Here is an 8,667-nt window from a genome sequence, read left to right on the forward strand (position 1 = left end):
GTCCGTGAGTTCGAGCCCCGCGTCAGGCTCTGGGCTGATGGCTCGGAGCCTGGAGCCTGTTTCCGATTCTGTGTCTCCCTCTCTCTCTGACCCTCCCCCGTTCATGCTCTGTCTCTCTCTGTCCCAAAAATAAATTAAAAAACGTTGAAAAAAAAAATTTAAATAAAAAAAATTTAGCTGGGTGTCCTGTACCTGTATTTTTATTTGGCAAATGTTGCAACCTTAACTTCCTAACACACATGAACCCTTCCTGCCCCAAGCTCAAAGTGTAGTTACATTTTAATTTTAGCTTGTTGATTTTTTTAATGTTTACATTCTTAGGAATATACAAATACTAATCAAAACTGAGCTAGAGAGTATATAAAATATTAATCATTTTCCTTTCCATTTTTTGTTTTCTTGGATTGAAAATTGGTTGTTTGCCTAATTTTTTTTGTATCTGCCACTAATTTACCCTCTGACTTCCCCAGTTGTGTAATTGTCATCTCAATGTGTTCAATTAATTTCACTTCTTAAGGAAATTCCTCCTGGTGTTGTCTGTTCTAGTCTCATCAAGTTGTTCTCCAGACCTGCTGTAGGGCTGGCACACTGGGGAACCTTTGTCCTGGGAACCCCTGCCACTACCCACCGGGGAGGGATCTTCTGGTTTTTGAGCCCCTTATCTTTATCTTTGTTTATTTCCTCATTTGAGTGGGAACTCCATGAGAAACCTTGCCAGGAAGATCAATAAATTGAGAATTTGGACATGTGGAAATGAGTTTATTCTACACTAACACCTTTTGGCCAAGAATAGGATCCTATGCTGGGAATTATTTTGAAAGTATCTTTATATTACTTTCTAGCGATGTTGCTGTTGAGAGCTAATTGTTATCTTGAAATCCACTTCTCTCTGCCCCTGGTGTTCTGAAAGTTTACATGATGCGTGTGCCCTTGCTTGGGTGTGTGTTCCGTAGCACTGGATTCTTGGTGGATATCTCAGCCTCCAGACAAAATTAGGAAAACAAGTTCAAACTTAGTCAACCAGGAAATAACATTCAGAACCAGTTTCCACTAGGAATGTCAATGTCTCTGCTGTTACCTTTAAATTATCAAATTACCATTTTTTTTTCTTATTATTCAACATTATGCAGAAGACTTCACTTTAAAAATAGTGTACTGAACTCATCCCTAATAAAAGTTGAAAATATTTTGGGACACAAGTTTTATTTTTTCCTGTCACTGTATATACCACTCCTCATTTGATATCTCAACCCAATTTAAATTTAAAATAAAAAGTTCTAAAAATTAAACTAAAATGGTTGTTGCCTATTGTTAACCTTTGTAAAAAGCACTGGGTGGCTCAGTCGGTTACACGTCCATCCGACTTTTGATTTTGGCTCAGGTCATGATCTCATGATTTGTGGGATTGAGCCCTATGTCGGGCTCTGCACTGACAGCATGGAGCCTGCTTGGTATTCTCTCTCTCTCTCTCTCTCTCTCTCCCTGCACCTATTCTGCTATCTCTATCTCAAAATAAATAAATAAAACACTAAAAAAAAAAAAAGAAATACCTGAATCAATACACTTTTCCTGTTTTCAAAGCCCTGAAGTTGGTCAGATTTAATTTTGTGGGGAAGGAGCTCTGGAAGCCACAGACTCTGGAGCCTGGTGTGATTGTTAATTTTGGTTCACTCAATAATCAATGTGAACTTAGAAAACATTCTTAACCTCATTGAGTGTCACCTCTTAAATGGTCTCTTTTGGGAATAGCAAATAAAATAAATAACAATTTCCTAAGTGCCCTGTGCCTGTCACCTAGTACATACTCACTAAACACAGCTGGGGTCAGGTCCTGCAGTCATGTGCTCCCAGTGGGGCTGCTGGTGGACGAGCACCAGGAAATGACAGTAGGGAAGGCACTCCAACAACTTGCTCTTTTTCTTCTGTGAGAAGAATCTGAAGAACTTCAGGGAAATAACATACATCTCATAGCTGTCAGATATCTCATTACAATTTTTTGGATATAATGAATGTTTAAATATTAAAAAGAACAATTTAGGAAAATCAATCATACGTTATTTTTGAGAAAATTGCATTAGCTGCATCAACATGATCAAAAAGAACATTTTTTTTCTAAAGATTAATGGATTTTTAGATTATTGCTGCATAATATCTCCCAAAGAAAATGAATAAACATCTATTTTCCTGGCTCTGGTGCTTTTCATAGTGTTATAAATGAGAGATTAGTAATAGTTACTCTTTTCATGAATAATCTCTATTGCTGAAAGGACCATAATGTTTCACATATAATATGCGGCCTTTTGAAAGTATATCTTACGATTTGCAAAGAAATAGTTAAAAAATTTCTCATTGCTGTACAGCTGAGCTTACATGAGAAATATCTGTTAACGCGATACCTGACTCTGACGATATGGAAAAGTTTTATTTAGCAAACATCCATTAAAAGGTATTTCTATTACCAAATGAGATTTTTCTTTTCAACATGAAACAAGTTTTTTCTATCTTTCTTACTCTCCTTCTATCATAATTCTTTGATATATCTACTGGCATTGAACATTTGGTTAGGGAATTCAGGAAAGTCTGTTTTTAATTGGATTATCAAAGGAAAATATTAAAAATATGAATGATATGAAAAATGATAAGTATCTCATTTTTTATTTGTGAAATAAAAATGAAGAGAATCTACGAGTTTTCTCATTGTCAAAACAAAAGGCACTGTGTTTTCTTGGTCAGATTATAGCCAGTGCATTTTTTTTTTTAACTAGAGTTTTAGTTGAGGGTTTAGCTTTACTTTTTATTTTTTAAAGGTGACTGAAATTCCAAGCAGAATTGCTGTAGCGGGCCTGAGTTTCTTTCACATCACTGCACGGAATATTTTCCATGCCACTAATCCCCAGTGGGTGCATTTCACCCACCTTAAATGGGATATTTCTAAACATTACCATTTCAACCAAAGTTATTTGATAGATCGCTATTATTTATTGATACTGTTATAAGTCTTTCTGCCAACATAATCTTAATAAGTCATTACAACTCCACTGGGTAAGCTATTTTTCCATTTCTTAAGCTTTAGTGCCTGTGCTGTATGGATTTGGCATTTAATAAATCACTGGAGGGCCAGCAAACACATTATATTCCTGTAGTCAAGACTGTCTAGACAAAAGTGCATGGAGAGATCTTTCCACTCTCAGTAGCGGGAGAGCATTTGTTTGCCACAAATTGGTTCTGAATCAATTGCTCAGAAACTTGGCATATCCAGGCTCACTTGGATACAGGAGGAGGGCAAGACTAAGTGCTGCATGGGGTGCTTTTCTGCCTTCTAGTTTAATTGAATAACCGAGAAGCAATGTCTAAGAAACAACACTCCTGCAAGAAAATAGCCTAGAATTTTACCCTTTTCAGATTCAAGAGTTATTATACCAGTATTTTTGTTATATGACCTTCATTTACAAAATGTATGTAAGGTTTCTTAAAACAATTAAGGAAGTGATACTATGAAAGTTGTATAGCAAGAAAGAAAAAAAAACAGAATATGATTTCTGGTGAACATTTTATGTATGTATGTGCATGTCTATTTGTTTCCCCCATGTAGCCTTATTGTGTGTGTGTGCGTGCGTGCGTGTGTGTGTGTGTGTGTGTGTGTGACAGTGAGAGAGAGAGACCAAGAGAGAGATATCTTTAGAGATATCATTGCTGAGCCTTAATGATCTGGGATTGTGTTAGGACTTGATTTTGCCCTTTCAACTAGACCACTAGTAGTGTCATAACTATTGCTGTTCTTGGAAGTCAAATTAGAATGTGAGGAATTTCTGGATATGACTTTCAGTGTGTCCCTTGGACTTCCAAAGCTATTCTGTTTCTGTTGCTTTTTCTCTCTTAGCTATCTTTGCCTCACTATTCTGCTGGTTGTGTAGTACCTAAAGTTTTCACTTAGAGTTTTGTCCTTGATTGATTTTCTTATAGATAAGATGTTTTTGGCAAAGACAAAGAATTATGAAAATAACTCTAGAATCATTCAGGCCTCAATGACACGAATAACATAGAATTTATATTCAGAAGCATTTGGATTACATATCCTAACCATACATTAGCATAATATTTGGGCCATTACATGGATTTAAAACTATCTGGTTTGGGGCGCCTGGGTGGCTCAGTCAGTTAAGCGTCCGACTTCGGCTCAGGTCGTGATCTTGCGGTCCGTGAGTTCAAGCCCCGCATCGGGCTCTGTGCTGACAGCTCAGAGCCTGGAGCCTGTTTCAGATTCTGTGTCTCCCTCTCTCTCACCCTCCCCCCTTCATGCTCTGTCTCTCTCTGTCTCAAAAATAAATAAACGTTAAAAAAATAAAACTATCTGGTTTTATCTTTATTTCAAAAGAAGAATGATACTTGCTGCGAATATCCATTATTTGGTCAGTGTTCACTTCACAGGTGATGTGTAATGTGCGCTAGCTCAGCTGTGTAAAAGTTCATTTAAGTTTATCTATTTATTTTGAGAGAGAGAGAGAGAGAAAGAGAGAGAGAGAGAAAGAGAGAGAGAGAATGTGCCAAGGAGGGGCAGAGAGAGAAGGATACAAAGAAAGAATCCCAAGCAGGCTCTGAACCAGCAGCACGGAGCCCAACATGGGGCTTGAACTCACAAACTGTGAGATCATGACCTGAGCTGAAACCAAAAGTCCAACAATTAACCAACTGAACCACCCAGGCACCCCTGTAAAAGTTCATTTGATGTATGTATGAATGTATTTTTCAGCCTAAACTGTCCACCTGTGTGAACGCTGCTCTAATTCTGCCTTCATTTCTGCTTTTCATTTCAAGATATTTGAACATCAAAGAAATTATTGGATAAGTAAATAAATGAACATATTTAAAGGATACAGTTGGGCTGCAGTGACATTCAAATTTAAGTCCCAAGTTAACCTGAGGGCAGAATGAACATCTCCCATCATGAATATGGTAGGTACTTCTTAAGATTTAGGTGAGAACAGAAATCAGGGGTTTTATATCCTGCATAGAATAAAGGTTTTCAGCAGTGATAGTAGAATCTCTCTTGACTTCTGTAAACAGGCTTAAATCCCAGTGTTTCTTGGCATGATTATGTACAGCTCTTGTGGTTGTGTCCTTTGGTCTTTGACTTCAGAGTGCTGTTCAATCCAAATTCATAAATGCTCACATCATCTTCTAGCATTGTCATCATGCTTGTAATCAGTCACCTTTGTGAATATGAGCCAAAGGAACTGGGACTGCCTGTTGGAGTATTTGTGTTCGTGGAATGATTTGCATCATCTGGAGACAGATTGGATGATTACAGATAAGGAGAGGTAGGACAGATATCCAGAGAGCTCTTCTTATATCCAAGTGACTACTTGACACTTCGTTTTCCAAAAATATTTCTCTTGCATAAGGGTTCTAGACCTCCTCCTTGAAAGAAGTTTGGCAGACTTCATTTCTATAACACATGCTGGGATGGGCCAGGAGGAGATCTCTGAGCCTTTGGAAAGCAGAATGGGGAAAGGAGAAAAAAATATTTCCAAAAACATTAATTGAATAAAGACACATGGATAGAGTTAAAGGTCTTTGGGGAAAATTTCTTACTTTGTAGCATTACCAATGGCTATTTAGACTTATTTAAAACAACATCTCTTGACTTGTCCTATTTTTCCATTAAGAATCCATGTTCTCCAAGGACAGAGACTTAATATTTAAGTCCATGTGTCCAAGAAAAAAATGTGAATTTTTATTCTGACCCAATATCAGTAGGGTAAAAATTCCATGAATTATTTTCTTTCATTCAGGAGGAGAGGATATTGAGAAACATCCTATAACAAGAAAATATTTCTTTTAGAAATAAAATTTAAGACTCTTTTGGAAAAATGTTCCTTTTTTTCTTTCTTCCATATGTTTTGAGCATGTGCATGCCTGGAACAAATTCAATTTAGAGACCATTCTGGAAAGGCAGAAAACCCAAAGAATTCTTATATATGATTGATAATTCTTAAGAGTGATAATCTCAAAGAATGCTAATAAATCAGAATGCTTTTGTGCGTTTGGAATACCTGTCTAAATCTTTTAGCTACCATCTAAAGAACAGCAAAACACTGTGAAGAACACTTTGGCCAAGTGTTGTTGGTATATATCTTCTTCTCTCCTTTGTCCAGATGTATCAGTGCTGAGAACATTTGGGGTGATTAGGTGTTTGATGAATCTGGATCATGTGTAGATAGTAATTTTGGAGAAATGGGAGTGCTTCATAATCTAATAATTTGAAGATGTCACGGAACTTTATCAATACCGGCAAGAGGTACCATGTGAGGTAGATGCTGAGAATTATGAAACTACATCTCAGAAAAAGCATTCTGAACTTTTTGGCTGTAATAGTAATATGGTAATAATAGCTCACTTTTTAATATTGCTTCTTTGATACATATTGACTCATTCCATCTTCACGACACTCAATGAGATTATGTATGGATATTATCCCTGTTTTATACAGGAGGCCCAGACAAAGTGGTTTGCTCAAGGCTGCACATAACTATGCAGTCATGCTTCTAACTAGTCAGTTCAGCTCTAAAGTCTGTACGTGACCACCATGCTGTGTTGCTGTAATCTACTCAAAGAGAAAGTAGCTCAAATGAAACAAGCTATACAAAGTGTATGGTATGGGGTATCCCTCAGTAATGGTAAGAGGCATATCTCAGTAATATAGAGAAGCTTCAGATAGACTGGAGATGATAAATGGATACCTTCAAAGAGCAAGGTGGCCACACCTCATTTATCCCCCTCTCTCTCTCACAGTCTTAAGTCTGTTGTCTTGCTATATCTGCTTTACCTGCCAGCTTTTTCTCTGTGGTGCATGTAGATAAATGTGGTTACCTCCACCCAAACTCTACACTAGAATTCAAGAATTCTCCACTATCTAAGCTTTGCTTCTGGGCTTGTGTCTGGTCCAGTCATCTAAAAAGAAGATGGAAGATATGAATGTCAGGGAGGATGCAGTTCTTAGAGAAAGTGCTGTAATAGGGAGGAAACAAACAAACAAAAATCTACAGAGGGGCATGTTCAGCTTTTCAGGGCAGCAATCTTTCCATAAGGCCCCACTTCTTATGTGTTGTGGACAGTGGTATTACTCTTTCTCAAGTAGTCCCATTTCTGTCCCTCAGAACTCTTTCTATAGAAGGATTATACATGCCTGCCCTCGTGAACTCAGGGTCATGTGAGTTGCTTTGGCCAATGAAATGTTAGTAGGAGTGCCATGTGTCACTCCTGAGGAGGAGATTTAAGAACCAGCCTGTGGTTCTCCATGAGTCTCCTTCCTCTGTCATTCTGCTTGATTGGTGAAGTCCTAGACAGAAGGAGTAAAGACGCAGTGGGGCAGAGCTGCATGTACCCATGATTGGCAAGTAAGCTTGAGGAAGAAATGAACTTTTACTATTGTAAGCCACTGAGAGTTTAAAGCAGTTTTCTTTCATAGTTTATCCTGACTGAAATTAATATCTCAGCCTACATCATAAAAATCATACAAACAGCAGGCAGAAATGGGAAAAATACACTCTTATTTGATAACCCCACTGATGTATAGCTGTTAGTGAACACATAGTCCAATTACACCACATTGGAATATCCCAAGGCCTAGTCTTAGGCAAAATGATGAAGCTGGCAAAATGGTTATTTAGTTCCTATTAGTCCTTCTTCCCCAACCACTGTGTTCCCTTTGTACAGAGACCTCCAGCATTTTAGAGGACACATCCAGACTTCTAGGCCTCTGGATCTCACCTTACCTTGCTTCCAGAATACCATCTCATGTTCATCTCTCCACCTTTACCCTCATATATACTGTCTAAATTCAGCCTCAGATTCAAGATATTATAAGAGTATTAGGGTTCTCCAGAGGCACAGAACCAAAAGGATAGATATAGAAGAAGTTTATTGTAGGAGCTGGCCCATGTGGTTATGGAAGCCTAGAAGTCACAATCTGCCATCTGCAAGCTGGAGAGCTAGGAAAGCCAGTGGTAGAATTCGGTTAGTGCTCACTTTGGCAGCACATATACTAAAATTGGAACGATACAGAGAAGATTAGCATAGCATGGCCCCTGTGCAAGGATGACACGCAAATTCGTGAAGCTTCCACGTTTTTATAAAAATCCTCAAGAAAGTAGGAATAGAAGGAACATACCTTGAGATCATAAAAGCCATATATGAAAGACCCAATGCTAATATCATCCTCAATGCGGAAAAACAGAGCTTTCTCCCTAAGGTCAAGAGCAAGACAGGGATGTCCGCTCTCTCCACTGTTATTCAACATCGTATTGGAAGTCTTGGCCTCTGCAGTCAGACAACACAAAGAAATAAAAGGCATCCAAATTGGCCAGGAGGAGGTCAAACTTCCACTCTTCGCAGATGACATGATACTCTACATGGAAAACCCAAAAGATTCCACCAAAATACTGCTAGAACTGATTCATGAATTCTTCAAAGTTGCAGGATATAAAATAAATGCACTGAAATCGGTTTCATTCCTATACACCAACAATGAAGCGACAGAAAGAGAAATCAAGAAATTGATCCCATTTACAGTGGCACCAAAACCCATAAAATACCTAGGTATAAATCTAACCAAAGAAGTGAAAAATCTATACACTGAAAACTATAGAAAGCCTATGAAAGAAATTG

At 37.9% G+C, this 8,667-nt stretch overlaps 1 non-coding gene across 1 annotated transcript; it reads left to right on the forward strand.

Annotated features, from left to right (window-relative positions):
* The first annotated feature begins 8,020 nt into the window (after positions 1-8,020).
* LOC128777956 (U6 spliceosomal RNA) lies at positions 8,021-8,132 on the forward strand. Its single transcript, XR_008423245.1, has one exon. It is a non-coding gene; the product is annotated as a U6 spliceosomal RNA (small nuclear RNA).
* Positions 8,133-8,667: the final 535 nt, after the last annotated feature.

This window comes from Panthera pardus, unplaced genomic scaffold (genome assembly GCF_024362965.1).
Source record: "Panthera pardus isolate Hobbes unplaced genomic scaffold, ASM2436296v1 HiC_scaffold_17, whole genome shotgun sequence".
NCBI classification, from domain to species: domain Eukaryota; kingdom Metazoa; phylum Chordata; class Mammalia; order Carnivora; family Felidae; genus Panthera; species Panthera pardus.